Consider the following 19,405-nt stretch of genomic DNA (forward strand, 5'->3'; position numbering starts at 1 on the left):
CTGAGACACTGAGCTTTGCTCAGCCTGTATGGACCATAATTTTTGCCTGGTAGGAAGCCTTTGTGGTCTTAGAGCCAACATTCTCTAACTCGGTTGCTTCCCAGCCTTTTTCATGCTAGGTGCCATTGCTCTGGCAGCATTCTGAGGAGCATCCAAGAAGCTGCTCATGGCAGAGGGCAACTTCTCAGGCCTCCCTGACCACCGCAAGTGCTGGCAAGATAAATATCTCAAGCCACATCGTAACCCATTCCCACAGAGTACCTGTTGGGATGCTATCCCACGCTACTCTTGTCTCCACGAATTTCCATCCAAAGAATATGGGTTTGGAGAATGGAGTGAAAGCCTAGAGAAAACCCACGGAGTCAGTGCTACAAAGGATCGAGGTCCAAGAGAATAGAGGACACCAGCACCACCACCAGCAACACTAACGATTTGTAGACTACTAGTACGTGTGGACTCGGGCTAATTGTCTCACCCGGCTTACGTCAATTTTGGTAACAACCATGTGATAAAGGTACTGTCGTGATCCCCGTTGTAGAAAAGATGAAGCTAAAGCTGGGAAAGGCTGCGTAATTTGCCAAAGTGGTACAAATAATAAGTGATGATCCTGGTGTTAGAAGCCCATAGCCTATGTTCTTAACTAAGTGACACGGCTACTTTGTAAGCAAAAAAGGGACAACACGAAGGTGGTGGGGTAGGTGAACATCTCTTACCTTGATCTAGGAGACGACTTGATTCCAGCCCAGCCGTGGAAAGGAGGACCTGGAGAAATTCAAGGTGAGGAGCTTATTCCACCTATAAGCTCCGCCCGGCTTTTGCCTCCCCTGAAATGAGGAATGCAGCAAGCAATCTGCAGCTGCAGCTCGTTTTTAAGAGGTTTGGGGGGCTACCTATCCCAAGAGGGATGGAGACTGGTGAACACTTGGGGAATCTCATGTTCAAAATGCAAGTAAGTGAGGAGAACACAAATATAAACATGCCTCTGATTGGAAAGCACCAAAGCCACCAGGCACCCCTACCATAGCCCCGGGCAGCTGAGCTCCCTCCTTCAGCACTCTGGCCTCTCTGATAAGCTTGCCACCCTTTCCATCCACCCAAAGTGGAACCATCAGAAACTGAGGAGCCTCATCTCCTGTCTCACTGAATGTCAGACTTTGAATGAGGACCACTCAGCAAGACTTGTCCACCCAACCCTGAGATGGGATTCTCAGAGAATTCACCAGGATTTCTGAATGGGATTTTTCAGAATAAGGGCAGAGAGAATACTTTCTAACCAGCAGCACCTGATGAGCGTGAAGGCATTGTTAGAAGAAGCCAGGCCTTCTCCAGCTCAGCCCTGGGTTGGATACACAAATTGAGGACACAGGCCTGGCTTCAAGTGACTCACTTGTAGTTTACCAGCCTCACTGTGTGGCACAGACTGAAGGGCATGTGAATCAGACCAGTGCATCCAGGTAGATTGCAATCTACCTGAGCAGACTTAGAGGACAAGGCCAGGTTGCAACTCTTGTCCCCAAGAAAGGCCCTTTTATGATTCCAGGAACAATCTCAATCTGGGGGCATTTTGTATGCAGTAAAGAGCAGTGTGACTCCTTGCTTCTCACAATCAGTGCGTGAGGTCCCTTCTGGTTTTACTTCTGGTTGTTGCTCCCATAGAAGATTGTGTCTAGAGGCCTGAAGCATTGCTGTGCACTTGGCCACCTATGGGATCCTCACCCAAGCTGGTTCACAGTCCTGGGGGTCATCAGATATCCTTTCCTACAAAGGGCACAAACACAAAGGCAGCCAAACTGTGTGTCTATTCAGAGACCACTTCCTGCGCCCCACACAGGTCTGCACAGACCATTTTAGGCTCCAGACACCTCTCAAGGCCATGCCCCTGTGCTGCTCCCAGGCAGGCTGGCTTTCTGACTTGTTTCTAAAGAGGCTGGCTGCTATCTCCCAAAACTCAAAGATCACACAGCTTTGCTCTGTCTCCTCCAAGGGCCGATCAACAGGCTGAAGCTGAAGCAGGAGGGATTTTAGGTTAGAACAGCTTTTTGAGCAAGCCTTGTGACACCTGGTTTAAAAAGGGTGAAGAGCTTCGTCTTCTCCAGAGGCTTAGGGGCACATCCACCGGCTATCCTTTGGGAGAATTTGAGAGCATCTTAACCTGGAGGAAGGAGGTAGATTGGAAGTCCAGAGAAGGAGAAGAGCTCTGTCCCTCCCTCCAGCCAGAGAGGACAATAACAAATAAACACCAAGACGAAAGCTCCACCAGTGTCACAAATTAGCTTATTTAGTGTCAGCGAAAGGGAAGCCTGTCAGTGGCTCCGACTCTGAGAGCCTTGACTCTGGGCTTGGGCCCCGTGAGCTGGAAGCCCCAGAACTCAGTTCCAGCCCCTCCTCCTCCCTCCCTCACCTTTCCACCTTTGTCTCCTCCCCCCCTTTGCTGGCAAAGCTATTCCCTGGGAGAACCCTAAAGCTGTCCCCCAGCTGAGCCAAGTTGGCAGACACCCCAGCCAGGAAGCAGAGCTGTGGAGGTGATCAAATAGAGGTGACGTCATGTGAAGGAAGGCCCAGGGCATGTGCAAGGCCAGGGGGTAGAGAGTGGAGTGTATTTATCTAAGCCAAAGAGGGCTAAGTATAGTAGGTCAGGGTGGGTTTTACTGTGTCTGGAGATAAACAAGTAAAATAACAGGTCAGTTGTGAGGCCAAAGTGCTGTGTCCACAGGGATCTGAAGGTGTCTGCAGGAACAAGGCAAGAGTTTCCATGAATCAGGTGAGAAATGTCACCCCATCTATGTTTAGCAAGGCAGCCAGCATCCATAAAATAAATTTATTTTCTGCTAACAGTAATTACATAAAAGGACCTTGGAATAGGTCAGTCTTAGAAGGAAAAGGTTTAGAATTCAGCTCACGCCCACTCTTGATGGAACACTCCCCATCCCTTCATCCCACCACCCCAGACTCCCTGAGTCTTTCTAGGGAAAAAGGAGGAATCTGGTCCTAGGATTGGATCGTGAACATACCTCCATTCCTACTAACCCACTCCCAATGCCTACAAGTCACGTAAACTCCCACATCCCAATGCATAACCACGTACACACAGACACACACAAGCACCCTACTCATTGATCTGCCTACCACATCTGAACATAGCATGTGAGTAATGGATTTTTGTGCCACGGACCCCTTTGGCAGTCTGATGAAACCCATGAGCACCCTTGGAAAACTGTTTTTAATACATAAAGTAAAATACATAGAATTACAAAAGAAAATAATTACATTGAGGTTCAGTTTTCAAAATACCTTTAAAACAAATCTGTGATTTGGTAATATGTGTGCTTCCTTATTAAAGCTTTAAATAATACCTAATGATGGATCTTATAACTAATGCTGTAGTGAATATGATATTTTGATATATCTGCAGGAAAATAATATGAAAATATCTGTGATTTCTATTGGTAATAAAATCACAGACACTGTTAATACTACTGTAGATTGTTGCCTACCTTCATATTGAAGGAAATGTCACATTTTAGTTAGAAGTTAGTGAAAATAAAGATTTAATATTTTTTCCCCATTCAATTTCATGGACCCTCTGAATTCTCTCTGTGGACACTTGGAGATCACGGATCCTAGGTTAACAATTAGCCTGACCTGTCTAGCATATGTACTTATATAGCAAGATCCACATTCATTCATTATACTTACAAACACTTATCCACCAGTTCATACACATACATTTCTCAATCTCGCCTCAAAAATACCCAGCCAACACTCTCGCTCATACATAGTTGTGTGATGGTAATGTTAACAACCAGCTCTCTAGGTAAAAAAGGTCCTGATGTGCAGCATTTGCTAAGTTACATGGTATAAATACTGCTACCACGGCCAATTTTTTTGTGTGTATGAGGACGATCAGCCCTGAGCTAACATCCATGCTAATCCTCTTCTTCTTTTTGGCTGAGGAAGACCTGCTCTGAGCTAACATCTATTGCCAATCCTCCTCCTTTTTTTCCCCAAAGCCCCAGTAGACAGTTGTATGTCACATCCTTCTAGTTGCTGTATGTGGGACGTGGCCTCAGCATGGCCGGAGAAGCAGTGCACTGGTGCGCGCCCAGGATCCGAACCCGGGCCGCCAGCAGCTGAGCACGCGCACTTAGCCGCTAAGCCACGGGGCCGGCCCCACCATGGCCAATTTTAAGTTACCAATAGATGTCCCTGAACGCGAAGTTGGGAAAAGATGAGCAGTAACACACCATTCCACCATAGAGATAGAGTAGATGTAAATAACCTCAAGACATGGGTAAGAGTAAAATGTAAAATAAGTAGGAAAAGATGAACTTTAATTATTACTTTTGTTTTTATATAACTTATGTAATTGAAAATATATACAATTTAATTTTTAATAATGGCTGATTTTAATAACTAGATTACAGAACTCCTGAATGTAACAATCAGCTCTCAGAGGCCAGTACAAGCCAGCTCCAGCATGCCACTGCATGTGCCTTCATATCCATCCATATACCAACCCTCAGGTTATTTTCTACTTACACATCCAATCAACTACTTATTCACGTACGTCCCTTAACCGCCAGTCACGTAGGTACACTCCACTAACACCTTCACTCGTACACATACCCACAACACTTTTATCTGTCCCTCTTTACACAGAAGTTGTTCATATATACCCTTGATATATATAACACACAATGCTACATCATGCAAACATATTCACAAACTCAAAATTCATAGATGTCCTCAAGCTCATTTACAGACGTATAAACACAAACGCAACTACTACCCCTTATAACATACTCATTCATACACACACATTTCCCATATATCCTAAATCCCTATTTATTAAAACACACACAGCAACACCCCATTCGCATACATACCAAAAATTTTCAAACCTGTCAGTGCATACATCCATATCATTCAAATACACTCAAATACTCATGTAACACTGAAGGTGCATTCGTTACACACATATTCAAATACCAACAATTTTCCTACACCTCCAGTAATAACTATACAACTAACCTCCATTCATGCATATGCACATTCACCCACCTACCACATATATTATCAGACTCATGCATACAGATCCCCCACATGTTACCTACACACATCACTCACACATCCTTCATATTCTTACACCCAACCACCCCCTTCATACCTCCACACAAAGACAGGGGATAGAACCTGGCACCTCGTCCAGAGAGAAGGCCACTCTTGGCTCTGACAGCACCTTGAAAGCCGAGATGGGGGCCAGGGCTGGCTGGGTGACCTCAGGCTCACACATCAGGGAAGAGCAAGGCAATAACTTAGCCAGAGAGCCCATTGCCTCTGCAAAACACAATTCATCAGTGTCTCCTCTTTCGTCTTTTGATTTCTGATTCACTGAACTTCAGATCCATTAAATCTCTGCCAATAGAAGCGATGAGACGTGTTGGGCTGTGTGGCAGGGTGGCAGACAGGACCAAGGAAGTTGTTTGTCTGGTGCCATTGAAAGCAAAGTTTGAGTTTAACAAAATTCCCACATCACTGGAAGAAAGCGCCTCATTGTTTCCCACAGGTTGGAGGTTCGGGTAGGTATATAATGCATCAGGAGTATATAATCCATCAGGAATGTCTGCATCTCTTCTAAAAAATTGGACCCTGGGTCCTGAGAAGACACAAAGAGAAGAAGGGAGAGGAGGGTGTGCTGGAATCTATAGGGGAGGGGCTCTCTGAGTGGCCTCGGTAGTGACCAGGGGCTATAGTCACAGGTGAGCTGGAGTAGTATGGTCAGGAAGCCACATGGGGCCTCTCCTTAGAATATCAGCCCCTGTTGGACCAACACCTCATGGTACAGGTGAGGAATTCACAACTCATGTGTGAGAACCCTCAAATGGTTGGTCGATGAGATGGGGCTGGAATCAGGGTCTCTGGTTTTCAGCTGGGGGCTTTTTCCTCTCAGAGCAGGCACTCAATAAGCACTTGCTAAATTGAGTTGAGGCACTCGGAGGCTTTGTAAAGGAGTTCATCTCCCGGGGAGTCCAGAGGGCAGAGTGGTCCTGACCAGGGCCTGACTCAACTCCTCGTGGCCCTGAGGCGGGAGGGGTTGGTCCTAGGAGTCTTGGCCCATCCAGTCAGGGCTCCTGCATCAGCCTCTAGTCCCATCTAGTTCCATTCCTTTAGCAGGATGATCTGCCCTGTCAAACCAGGTGCCCCTTCAAGGTGGGAGGAGGAAAGAGTTTGGCTTTGAGGACTTGATGAGTTACAGATCAGCTGAGTGAACTTGGACAATCCTAAACTTCTCTGAGTCTCAGGAACTCCAACTGAAAACACAAATGTTTGTTCCAAATGACCTTTAAGGTTTCTTCAAGCTCTAAGATTCCAGGATACTTACTCCTGAGCAAGGCAGTGCAGCTAGAGCATCTTCATCTGTTAAATGGGAATAATAATGCCTCTATATCTTAGCCTTATTGTGACGATGCAATGACATAATATAAGTAAAGTGCCCCCACACAATGCCTAACCCCATGTGAGCCTTATAAATAGTGATTATTATGTCTTCCAAATTGAATGGGGTGCCAGTAGGGCATTAGGATGAGAGAGAGATAAAAAGTATGATAGATAGTCCCTGCCCTCATGTTGCTTACAATCTAAAATGAACACAGGTCCCTGGGCATGGACACTTCTTTCCAGGCTATGCTAAAATCAGTTGACTTTTGAGCAGTTTTGTACAAGGCACCACGAGTGAAATATGAGCCTCGATGCTTGCCTTCGAGCTCTCTGTGCAGCCCGAGAGAACGACAGGACCAAACTGATAACATTGAGTGGCTCAGGAAACAGGATTAGCGTTCAGAGGAGGTAGGGGAGGGCTGGAGTAACCCAGGATGTCTTCCCAGGGCACGAGGACTGAGTCAGGCGCTCAGGATGGGCAAGAACCAGACGCACCAAGAAGAGAGCTTTGTGGCCTCTGCGAACTGTCCTCCAGGACGGGTGGAAAGACTGAGGTCCTAAAACAGGGAGGCGAGTGCCCAGCTCAACACTCTTCATTTAGTCAATTGCTTACACAACAAGCCTTGATGAAGCACCTACTTTTTGACCAGCACTGGTATTAAACACTGGGGGGAGGGGGTGAAAATAAGAATGACATAGTCCCTGCCCTCAGGGGATCTACTCTCATAGAGAAGTCAGACTCATAAACAAATGCCTTCAGAGGTGGAGAAGGGCTCCTAGAGGCAAGTACAAAGTGTGAGAGAAAAGGGAAGGAGCCACTCTCTTGCTTGTCCTGGGGGTGAAGGGAGCTGGCGGAGGCTTGGTCAGGGAATAACAACAGTAATGAACATTTATTAAGAGTTTTCTGTGTGCCCTAAGCTGTCTATATATGTTACCCCCTTTAATATGCATACCTGCCCTCTAAGGTGGATACTCCTATTATATACAGATGTGGAAAATTTTGAAGAAGGAACGGGGAGAATTGGTTCCCATAACTGGGAAGCCCAAAAGTAGAGCTGGCACAGTGGGGCCGAGGTTTCAAACAGTGCCATCAGGATCGTCTCTTCCCTGTCCACTTGCTCCTCTGCCTGAGCTGCCAAAACTAGTGTCCCTGCTACCTCCCCTCGCCCCTTCACAGGAGGACCCAGCCCCCTGCCTCTAGCCAATGCTGTTAGTGAGTCTGCCTAACCTGCAGCCAGGACTCACTCGGGTTGGACAGAGCCAGGTGAAGCCCCATTTGCTCAACACATAATGGGGATTAGAATTCATTAATGCACTACAAATTAAAGTATTAATAATGGCTACGGAGTTTAAATGAGAGCCAGGGAAGGGAACCCGGTGAGGGGCCGCCCCTCCCTCGTCTCCCACCTAGCTGCATTGTTCCAGCACAAGCAATCCTGCGCTCTTTAATATGCTGTGACAGCCGCTGAAGTGACCCCAGACAATAAACAGGGTCTCCTAGTTAAGTATTAATCTGCCAAAAGAATGACCTTCATCCACTAAAGAAGGGATGTTTTTAAAAACCCCAGCAAGTGGAGGAAGGCTCATTTGCTCGCTCATTTAGCATATTAAAAGGGTATTATTGCTACAAACAAGAAATCTAAATGAGGCCTGGGCAGGAGCTGCGGATAACACTCCTGATTAAAGGTGTAGCGTAATGATGAACACGGGAGGCTGAATCGTTATTGTTCACCAACATGGCAGGACCGGGCTGCCAGGACGATAAGAGCATTGAGCCCCGGCTGGGGCACCAGGCGCTGTCAGGGAGGAACGGAGCGTGACTAGCCTCTGGGGTGCTGCCCACGCCCACCCTGGCAGGTCGGGCCTGGAGGAGGGGTGTTCAGGCGACCTCAGAGGAAGGGCCCCAGTGAGATAGCCTCAAGCAATTCCCTGGAGTGACCACAGTCCCTGTTTGCATCTCTCATCAGCATCTTTTGACTTATTTACTTACAGCTGCTCCTGCCCCCGCAGGTCAACTCTGTGGACAGCGCCTTCTCCCGAGAGCCCAGGCAACTCTCCCAGGGGTGATCATAGGCTTAGGCCAGAGTCCAGACGAGAAAGAGACCAGCAGGCAAAGAGGGAGAGAGAAAGGATGGGTGTGATTGGTCACTCTTCCTCCGGGGATAACACCAAGGCCTGAGATGTCAGAGAGGGCGCTGGGCTGAGAAACCAGGCATCTCCTCTTTCCGCCTGTGGTTATCTGTTTGGGGAAGATGGGCACCTTGGTGAAGCCATGTGCAGAGGGAGAAGAGAAATATAATTGAGGAAAGAAACAAAAAGATATAAACGTAAAACTCAAATTCAACAAAATCTGGGGGAAAGTGGGTTCTGCCATGTGCCTGGTACCACATTAGGTTACAAGGGGGAGTGACAAGTGACTAAGATGTAAAGTCCAGCCCTAGGGATGTACCATCTATGGAGGGTGGCGGGAATGACTCTCAGGAAAGCAACAAGCATGAAAAAAAGTTTAGAGAATACTGAATATTTAGGATATAAATAATTATCAATAACAGGAAATAGTGAAATTACAGAATTAAATGAATGCAGGATTGAATTGAATTAATGTAATTCCAGAATTAAGGGAGGAGTTGAACCATCCTAAGAGCTAATAGTGCTGACACATTTATCTCTGGCTTATGTTCTCCTTGAGGACAGGGACTTTGCTCATCTCTGAGTCCCCATCATCTAGTATAGTTCCTGACACATACCAGATGCTGTGGCAGAGACAATGCTATTTGTTCTCCACACAGCTTCCTCTTCTTGGGCTAAAATGGAGAAACATTTCTCAGCCCTCCTTGGAGCTAAATTGGAAGCCTATGACTAAGTTTTGCCAAATAGGAACACGAGTAGAAGTGAAGTGTCACTTCTAGCTGAAGGCATAAAGAGACAATTTACCTCACCTTCTCTCTTCCCTGCTGCAGCAACCTTGGCCAGTATGTGATGAGAGGGGACAACACAAGATGGAGGGAGGCTGGATCCCTGAGTCACTAGATAGCAAGGGCCCCTACCAGCCTACGGCAAACTCTTGAGACTTTTGTTGTGTTGCACCACTGAGATTTAGGGGTTTACCTACTGAAGCATAAGCGTTATTTATCCTGATTAATAAATGCGATGCTTAGTAAATATTTGTTGAACTAATAGATGAATATTCTCCTTTAATCCTCACCATAACTTTAAGGTAGACATAGTTATTTCCATTTGGCAGATAAGGAAAGAGATTGAGCGTTAAGAAGTAACAGAGCCAGAAGTTAAATTTATATCTTCAAATTCCATGCTCTTCTTACTACACCTGGCTGCCTTTCAAGAATATAGTCTGATGTATATTTTCTGTGAAATTTACCAAAAGACACCTCATTGTAATAGAGGTTAGGGTTTCCAAATGAGAGGGTCCCCTGGCCATCACTGCTGTAAAGACAGGGTGGGCATCTTGGATGCAGTAGGGCCGTCTGAATTCAAGTCTCTCAACGAAGAGCTTTAGCCGAGTGTTTTCTCTTCTTGGGATTGGGGGTAGGGTGGGGGATTTTTACCCCACCATTTCCCAGCTCAGGAAAGATGAATCGCCTTCCCATGGGCAGATAGTCAAGATCAGCCTCCTTAGAAAGACTGACCCATGCTGAGTTTTGCATCTCACCTTCTACATACATTTGTCAACCACCCAACAGTTTCGAAGCTCTGGAGGCTGGCACGCCTGAACTTAGGAAGCATGAACGTAGCTGAAGGTAAATACTAGCAAGTTCACTTGAATTGTGAATCCCTCATCTATACCCCCATTGCTGCAAAGAAGACAGATGGTCATGTGACGAGGTAGAAAGACCTCCACCCCAAGCCAAGAGGAAGTGTGCTCAGTATATAGGGGGAACGGGAGGTGTCTGCAACACTAAAAATAAGTTTAACCTTTGAGAGGAAAACTAGTAAGATTCAACCATAATGGATAAGATTCATTATCTGTAAAGAAATCCAGGGTGCAGGACTGGATTATCCTCTGTTCCCGTTCAATGCCTCTCTCCCTGGCTCCCCGGAGGTCTGGTTATTCAGTTCAGCCAGCAGAATAAACATTTATTGAGTAAAGACTATGCGCCAAGCATGGCGCCAGGTGCTAGGGACACAGATATGAGTAAAAAGGTCAGTATTGCTCACATCCAGGCTGAGAGTCAGATAAAGCACCCTATAATCTTGGGAAATAGCTACCTCTTCCAAAGGCTGCCACTAAACCACAGGGTGTGTTGGTGCACTGCAGTATTGCTCAGTGGCTCCCCTGGTGGCCAGATTCCCCTGCACTAAAAGTCCTTTCTCTTTTCCACTCTCCATCCTTCCCTTTGGAATCTATGCTCCCCTGGAACCTGCAGCTCTCTGAAACTCAAATCGATAAAGTCCTAGACATTTGAGCTGATAAACTGACCTAGACATTAATAAATCCAGAGACATTGTTGTCACCCTAATTCCCCATCTTAAAGATGAAGAAACTGAGATGCAGAGAGGGAGAAATGACCTGACAGAGGTCACTCTTTGGACTTTTCTGGGGGAACCAACGTGATGACTCATGTGCACTTGTTAACATTTAAGCTAGAAAATATATTAAAGCTGTTTAGTAAAGTAGTGAGTAGATGGACTGGTAAAGGTAGGGATGAGGAGGAAAGGTAATTGTCTGCTCAGACAGCTGAGTTCAGTTTATGCCACTCTTGTCCCCTCCCTGACTTGTGTCCATCCTCCATTCCACTCCCTTCCCTTGATTCCAGGTCCCCTCTAACTCTCTTTTCTAAAGTGATTTGAATGCAAGGACCATAGGGAAATTGAAACCTGGGAGAGCTCCCTTGGCTGAGAAATTAGTCAATCTAATTACCCTCTCCTACTGTATTTATCTCAACGGAAAGGGCTGCCAATGGTCTGTCAATGACAGACAAGGTGAGTGTGAAGTAGCTGCAAGTGTTTGGGGTCTTAATTGTGTGAGCTGCCTTAAGAGACATGACATTCCTTCCTAGAGCTGTAAGACTGGATCATCTCCACCCCTACACCCTTGGCTCAATCTGCTTGCTATTCTGTATTCCCATGGCAGACAACTGGGGTGACAGCTCACTCATAGCTGTTCCCTGGGGGTTCCAGTCAAGCTCAATTGTTACCTGCTCCATGATGCCTCCCCTGATGCCCCTCCCCAGGCCCCACACTCCCAAACATGTGCACACCTCTCTCAGGACTCACCACGGGGCATTGCCACTCTGTTCCTGTGCCCTTCTCCCCCAGCAGCCTGAGAGCTTCTTGAGAAAGAGCCTATGCTATCCTGGTCTTTGTGTCGCTGGCACTAGCACAGGCCCAACGCACAGTAGTTACTTAATAAGTGTGTTGAAATCAAAGTAAAATTCAAGTCAATTCCCAGTTTCTAGAGTCTTCTCCTTGTTCTGATGTTTCACTTGGCTCTGCCCTGTAGAGCTAGAATAGGTGCTAGTGGATAGCCAGGTCTGTCCAGGTATTGTGCCTAGGGCTCCACATGCAATATCATAACCCTGTGGGATAGGCTTTGTGATCTCATCTTCATTTGAAGAAGTTGAGGTTCAGTGGAGTTCAGCAACTGGTCTCAGGTTTCACAGCTGGTAAGTGCAGAAGGTAGGTTGGAGCACTGGTCTGTGTGACTCCATAGTCTGTGCTGCTCCACAGACAGCACTCTAACTTTGCCAAGCCAGCACGTCCTGCTTACAAGTACCCACAGTTTGAGACTGTCAGCGCTAATTGCGGTCTCAGTAAAAATACTCACTCCCTAATCTTCTGGGATGCTGTAAAGTCACATACAACCTAGACTGGACTTAACAACTTCATTTCCTAGTGACATCAGCCTCTGCGTGTGGTTCCGGCTCTGTTTTAAAAGCCCCCCTCTCAGGTGAGCCATAACATCACTGCTCTTGCCCCTGGATGCTCTACGGGATTTCACACAGGACTTCTCGTGGATTCCGGGCCTTTGTTCCTCAGGAACTCTACTGGCTTTTACACAATCATGACAAATAAAGAAAAGAGCTGCCTGCAGTAAACATCTAGGACAAAAACCCTCTGCCATTATCCCCAGATCAAGTGGAAGGTCTTACCTGTGTGGTTCTAGAAGATCCCAGGCTGGCATCTGTTTTTCACACATCCCCATATAATTCCCTGGTCTTTGATTTATCTACTTCCTGCTGACCACTTCATTAGTTTATTTACTCTTTAAAAAATATATGTTGAATTAAGATTCACGTTAGGTTTGGGGTCATGTAGAAACTATCTCTGTTCACACTTTCTTCAGGCACCAGGCAGCCTGACCCCTTCCCTATGGAATCTCAGGAGTCGAGGGACACATGCACACACCTCATCTGAGAACAGAGGCAGATCAAAAGGAACAGCTTAGAGAGGGGAGGAGGAGAGGGGCTAGGCAGGGGAGAGATGAGGGAGGATATAGCGGGTGAAGCTGTAGGTTGAGGGAATCCCAAAGTAGAGAATAGAACAGTGCTCAAAGTGGTGGGAGTGAGAGAGAGGATCCTTGGGGTCCTTCTGGCACTAGAGCAATACAGAAAGAATAGGAGGCTGTAACTGCAGGGGCTGTGAGGTCATGAATTTTGCCTGGTCCATTTCTTGTTTCCTGGGTCCACAATTCTACTCTGCTCCCAAGAAAGCATAGAGACTATGTCCTTGAAAACACCTTCAATTCAGGATTAGGGTGCCAGAGAAATAGAGGTCCAAGAGAGAGACCAAGAAAGTCTCAGTCAATTTGGAAAGGAATGCGAAGAGGTTTTAAATTTAGAGTGAGGATATTCAAGGAAAGAGAAGAGGCTCAGGAAGAACCTGAGGATTGGAAAGAACTCCAGTACAAACGTCGACATTCCTGCTAACAGACAGCCCTGTTCCAGATGCCAAAAAGAAGCAGCCTGCACACGTGATGGATTTTTTCCCCCAGATATGGGAATCTGTGTCACAATTAACCTCTTGATGAGAGATTTCTCTCAATTAAGTTTTAGTTGACAGGTGGTAAAATCTGGACAACTGGCAAGGATTGACTGACAACTGGAGATGAAGGTGTTAATCCTTTCTCTTCTAGCCTCCTCTTTTATCCTCCCACCTCCTTCTCGCCAAATACCGGAATACTCATTTCCAGTGTCTCTTCTAGAAAACTTTCCCTGATCTCTGCTCTCCCCCCAACTTCCATTTGGGTTGAGCACCTCTCCTCTGGGCTATCATAGCACACTGTGCACATTTTAAAAATAGCACTTAGCACGTTGTGTTATAACCTCTCTGTTTCCTCCAGCAGACTACAAGTTCCTTAAGGGGAGGAACTCTGTTTTACTCACGTACTTTGCCTTGGTTTCCAGCACAGTGCCTGTTACATCACGGAGGTCAAGTCAATATTTCTGAATGAATGGATAAATGAATGGTCTATGAATCAATTATGAATCTAGACCACTCTTATGTGTTCTAATAGAGGAGTTTGGGGAGGGCATAGCCATATTTTAAGAAACTAAGTGACTCGAAGTAAAACTAAACCAGCCACCAAAAAACTATTTTGCAGTCACCACTGTAGTACAAACATGTCTCACCATCTTTATAGTGTCCAAAGCCACTGCACTGCTCACTGAATACAATTATTTGCTATGAAAACTGCTCTCTCTGGAGGGGCAGGGGTCTCACACATTCCAGGAAACACTTTCTCCTTCCTTGGTGCCAGCTTGACTTCACACTGCACCTTGTACCTGGAGCTGTTATTCACAGGAAGTCGTGCCACATTCTCCGCCGTGTAACAAACCTGTGTTGCTCAACATCACAACTGCAGGTGTCACATTAGTATTGAAAGAGACATTCACAAAGCCCTTTTAGGAAAGGAACCACCCATCTCCTGGATCCCTGGAGGATACACAGGCAAGAATGGGAAAAGCTGCCCTGTGATGAAGCAGGCAGGGCTTGCCCAAAATTCGATGATGATGTCCCTTGGGGCATGAAAGGCAGCAACATTTGATTGAATTTGTTGAATTAACAAAAGGATAGACACCATACAGAACTCTTGCAAACAACCTTTCTAGTTTCTGGTGCAGAACAAAAGGAAATGACAGGGCCACTGTGTAAATTCCCCACTAATAGCCTTCTCAGAACCAAGGAGTAATTCTTTCAGGGAAGAAGTTAAGATGTGTGAAGATCTACATGCTTGCTTTATGGCTCTTAGGGTTGAATGCCTTTTGCTTGGGTGGCAGCTTCGGAGAGGTGGGGAGGGGGGCAGCATGGGATCCAGAGAGAAGGACTCATGGAGCTGAATATTTAGATCAGGCTATGCCTTAAAATACAAGGATAAAAGGGTTTTTAAGATTTCCAGCCAGGCCACCCAAAACAGGAGAGCAAAGGAGCATTCAGGGCAGACTTTATACCTAAGAAAGAGTCATAGGCTTTTGAATTCCTGATCATGATGGCAGGCTACAGGGCAAGCTCATGAATGCTACACGGGGGGCCCTGCCAGCATCTCTTGTGGCCATCATGATGAAACCCAACATGTGGGAACAGCCTACAGAAGACTTCACTTCCAGCTGCTTATGGAGGGGAGGGAAGGTGGTATAGACGAGTGCACCATACACAAGCTGCAATAGATTCACATAAGTAGTTGTCAAAAAGGTAGCTTCTAGACACCACTGCACAGCTACTAGAGAATTCCTGAAGGGGGTTCTAAGAACCTGCATGTAACTAGCTCCCCAGGAGGTCCTTATGCATGCTGAAATTTGAAATCCAGTGGCTTACTACTTAAAAGGACACGTCTTGGTGTAGGAGAGACTGGGGTTCCAATAGAAGCTTTACACTTATTGACTGCATGACTCCCCAATCTTCAGTTTCCCACCAATAAAATAGGAATAATGGTCATATCAATGTTTAGGGCTGTTGCACAGGTTAAACGAAATATTGAATGTAAAGTGCTTAGCATGGTGACTGATACATGGTAATGTGCGGTAGCTATTATTATATAATAATTATAGTCTTTTGGGTAAACAAAATAAATACACATGAAATAGTTGCAAACAGCTAGTAACCAGGTGACTGATACATCCAGAGCCATCATAAAGGGAAATATTTCCTCTTGAAATATGCCCCATTTATTTTCATGAAGAAGGTACACTATATCTTTTGCTGTTTCTCCAGTTGGGGGGGCGGCAATTATTGCTACAATTTTCATGGGGTTCCTCTAGGGAGTCATCCTTGAATAGGGAACTGCGAGTGCCTGCTTCAGAACCCACCTGGCTGGAGCTGACGTCTGTGCCCTGTGCACTTCCTAGCTGTGAAGATAATAATAGTACCTACTTTGTGGTGCTGCCATGAGGATTACATTACATCTCCAATGTAAAGTGCTTAGTTAATATCGGGCACATGGTAAGTGCTTATTAAAAAGTAATTGTTTGCAGGGGCCTGGCCCCGTGGCGTAGCGGTAAAGCGTGCGCGCTCTGCCGCTGGTGGCCCGGGTTCAGATCCCGGGCCCGCACTGAGGCACCCCTTCTCAGGCCATGCTGTGGCAGCGTCCCATATAAAGTGGAGGAAGATAGGCACAGATGTTAGCCCAGGGCCAATCTTCCTTAGCAAAAAGAGGAGGATTGGCAGATGTTAGCTCAGGGCTGATCTCCTCACAGAAAAAAAAAAAGCAATTGTTTGCAATGGTAGAGGGCTTTCGAAGCCAACCAGCCATGCCCAGGGGGACATGCACTCACACACTCACTCTGCAAATGAATTTTGAGGTCCTCCTATGTGTCTAGGGTTGTTCTTGGTTCTGTGAGCAATCAAAGAGACTATTCCTTTCCTTCTAGGAGCATAGTTATGGTGATGCTTAAAACGAGAAATGCCATGAGATTGTTTATTGTATGGCAAATACCAAATGAGTGACATATAGTGAGCACTAGAGCCTTTACAGGGAGACAAACCAAAGAAGGTTTCAAGAAGCAGGGATGACTATCAGAATAAGAGGGAGTGGTCTTGAAAGGGAAGAGCCAAGACGGAGCCAAGGTGAACAGGACATATGCAAGTCACGCGATATGTAAAGGGCGTATGCCTAGAGGGCAGACTCACAGTTACCTTCCAAAGTCACTGCACTCTCACCCAAAGTTTGGCTCCACGCCACCAGAGAAGGGATGCAGCTATCAAGACTCTGGAAGGGTGCAGGTGCACACAGTATATCAAGAAGACTGCTCTCGAGTGGCAATTTCAGATCTGGAAGAAGAGCCCGGACAAATTCAATCATAGACTGCACGTACATACCGTTTCCTTTTCATTTTGTCCCCACGTTTTCCCCTTATTTGGATTTTTAGGGAGGCGAAGGGAAAGGGAATTGAGAATGCAGAACCTATCTTCACAGAGACCCTGCATCTGAGACCTGCACAGAGACCCCCATCTCCCCAGTCCCTTCCAACACAAAGCCGTAACCTTGAACTTGCTCACCACTATGCATTAGAGACGCTAACTCAGAAAGGATCAGGAGGACAGGAAGAACAGAGAACTGAAAGAGAGGAAAAAGAGAAGGAAGGAAAGAAAGATGAGGAGAAGCCAAAGGAGGAGAAGTAAGAAGAGAACAATGGACAAAAGTGCCATTTCCTGTGCTTTGGGGCAGTGACAAATGACGGGATGGATTTAGGTGAGGTGGTTGGTCCAACCATTATCCAGATTTCTGCCCTTTTCTCCTCACCTTTCATACCTATGAACACTGCTTGGGGTCACCTGGAAAGACATAAAAACTTTTTTTTTATTCGTGAAGTCAGTCACTTATGTATTCATCCATAAGTATTCCCCAAGTGCCTCCTGTATTCCATCACTGTGCAGATGCTGGGAACATGAAAGTGAACAAGGTCGATAGAGTTTCTAGCCTTGTTTTAAATCACCCGGCAGGTACTTTTTGAATTGAATGCTGCGGCTTACGCTGTGCTAGGTGTTGTAGAAAGTACAGAATAATTTTAAGACATAATCCATATTCTCAGACAGCTTACAGACTGCTGGAGGAAATAATAACAATGTACCTGAATTAATCATCTCCTCTGGGTAACTCCAGCCCTCAGTGACCTTTCGTTCCTCTGTACTTGTACGTCTGTCTGTCCGCTGGTGGCAGACTTAGCACACGCTACCTTGTATTGTTGCTTATCTGCTTATGCATATATTTATTTTATCCTACAAAAGGACTATATCAGTTACTTTAGGCTGTTTAACAACTACTACAAAACTCTTTGGCTTAAAATAGCTGCTATTTATTTAGTTCATGATTCTGTGATTGGGCTCAGCTGGGCAATTCTTCTGGCCTTGGCTGCGTTCATTCGTGTATCTACCTTCAGACGCTGGTCTGTGAGGCAGCTCTGCTTCTAGGGGTCAGATGGATGTTGACTAGGACATGAGAAGTGACTGGGCAACATGGTCTCTAACCTTCTGGCAGGTTGGTCTGGACTTGTTCACATGGTGACTTGGCAGAGTTCCTAGAGAACTAATGGAAACGTGCAGTTTCCTGAGGCCTCGGCTCGGAACTGGCACATCATCACTTCTGCTGCATTCTATTAGCCAAAGCAAGACACAGGGCCAGCCCAAAATTAAGGGGTGGAAAAATGGACTCTATCTTTGGATGGGAATACCTGCAAAGACATATTGCAAAGGCATGGATACAGGATGGGGTGTCCTGAAACCATCTTACTCTCCATCTACTACATGGTCTGTTAAGCTTCTCAAGAGAAATGCTATTTACACACTTTTATATTCTTAGAGCTGAGGAAATAGCGTACTTACTGATGCTATAAGAGCAAAAAGCCAGTCTAGGGAATTGAGGAAGGCTTGTCTAGGGAAGGGCATTTAAAGTTGAAATTTGAAGGATAAATAGGGGTTACCTAAGTAGAGAGCATTCTGGTCAGAGAGAACCGTGTGTGCAAACTCTGGAAGTTGGAAGGATCCTGTGATATTCTAGGAAGAGAAATAATGAGTAAGGTGGGAGAGGGGTTGGGCTGGGAGTGGAGCAGAGGAGATGGTACTACAGGGCTAGGCAGGCATCATAATTGAGGGCCTTGTATACCTTGATAAGGAATTTGGGTATTATCGTAAGAGTAATGGGAATGCATTAAAGAGTTTTAAGCAGGGGAGAGAAATGATGAGGCTTGTGTTCCTCAGAGGTCGCTTTGACTGCAGTGTGGAGAATGGATTAAGGGAGACAAAAGTGGAAGTGGGAATAATAAAGTCCTACTTCAAATTTGCAAATACCTCTGGCGAGATTAAAGGGTTGTCAGCTACTGGGCTTTAAGGGCGTGATGCAGGACAGAGGTTTCCCCTCCTAACTCTGAGCTGTAGGAGGGGAGATCTGTTCAGAAGGAGGTGAAAGGAGACTTCACTGGGAACACACTCAGCTTTCTAACGATGTCTAACTCCCACCAATATCAGCCAGGAAGAACAATAGAAAGTTCATAGATTAAGATTCTTTTTTACCTTTCTATTAGCAGAACTAATCATTTGCCTTTAAGTAAGACATTTCATTTTGATTAAAGTAATAATCATGAATAAGTCAAAAGAAATTAATTTCCAGAAGGACGTTGAAATTTAACTGGGTTTCATTTCCTGTCAGGACTGAGGTTAATCCAACTCTTCCCTCTGCTGACATGTAACGGGGGCTACCATTTATTGAGCTCCCATTACATGCCAGGTAATTTACACAGTTTATCTCATGTGGTGCTTACAATAACCTTCTTAGGTAGATGCAATCGTCCCCTCTTACAGACGAGACTCAGAGAAAGTACGCCACTTGTCCCAGGTGACGCATGGAGAAGAACAGAGCTGGAATATGAAGCAGGTCCTCTAATTCCAACATCCGTAATAGCTGGCGATCGCTCTCTGAGCCTTGCAACGTGCCAAGCGTGGGCTGAAGTCCTTGGTTTGCTTTATCTCATTTCATCCTCCCAACAACACTTTGGGATAGGTGTTATTATCATCTCTA

At 45.9% G+C, this 19,405-nt stretch overlaps 1 long non-coding RNA gene across 1 annotated transcript in view; it reads right to left on the bottom strand.

Moving 5' to 3' along the window:
• Positions 1-267: 267 nt before the first annotated feature.
• The window catches only part of LOC147916692 (uncharacterized), a 69,625-nt gene continuing 50,487 nt past the window's right edge, over positions 268-19,405 (bottom strand). Inside the window, exons 3-5 of the long non-coding RNA XR_015552804.1 lie at positions 5,168-5,656; positions 714-762; positions 268-343 (exon numbers count right to left, since the gene is read on the bottom strand). This is a non-coding gene — a long non-coding RNA (uncharacterized LOC147916692). The remainder of the gene's footprint in view (positions 344-713; positions 763-5,167; positions 5,657-19,405) is intronic.

The sequence above is a fragment of the Ceratotherium simum genome, chromosome 7 (genome assembly GCF_057802395.1).
Source record: "Ceratotherium simum simum isolate JZ-2026a chromosome 7, ASM5780239v1, whole genome shotgun sequence".
Classification (NCBI taxonomy): domain Eukaryota; kingdom Metazoa; phylum Chordata; class Mammalia; order Perissodactyla; family Rhinocerotidae; genus Ceratotherium; species Ceratotherium simum.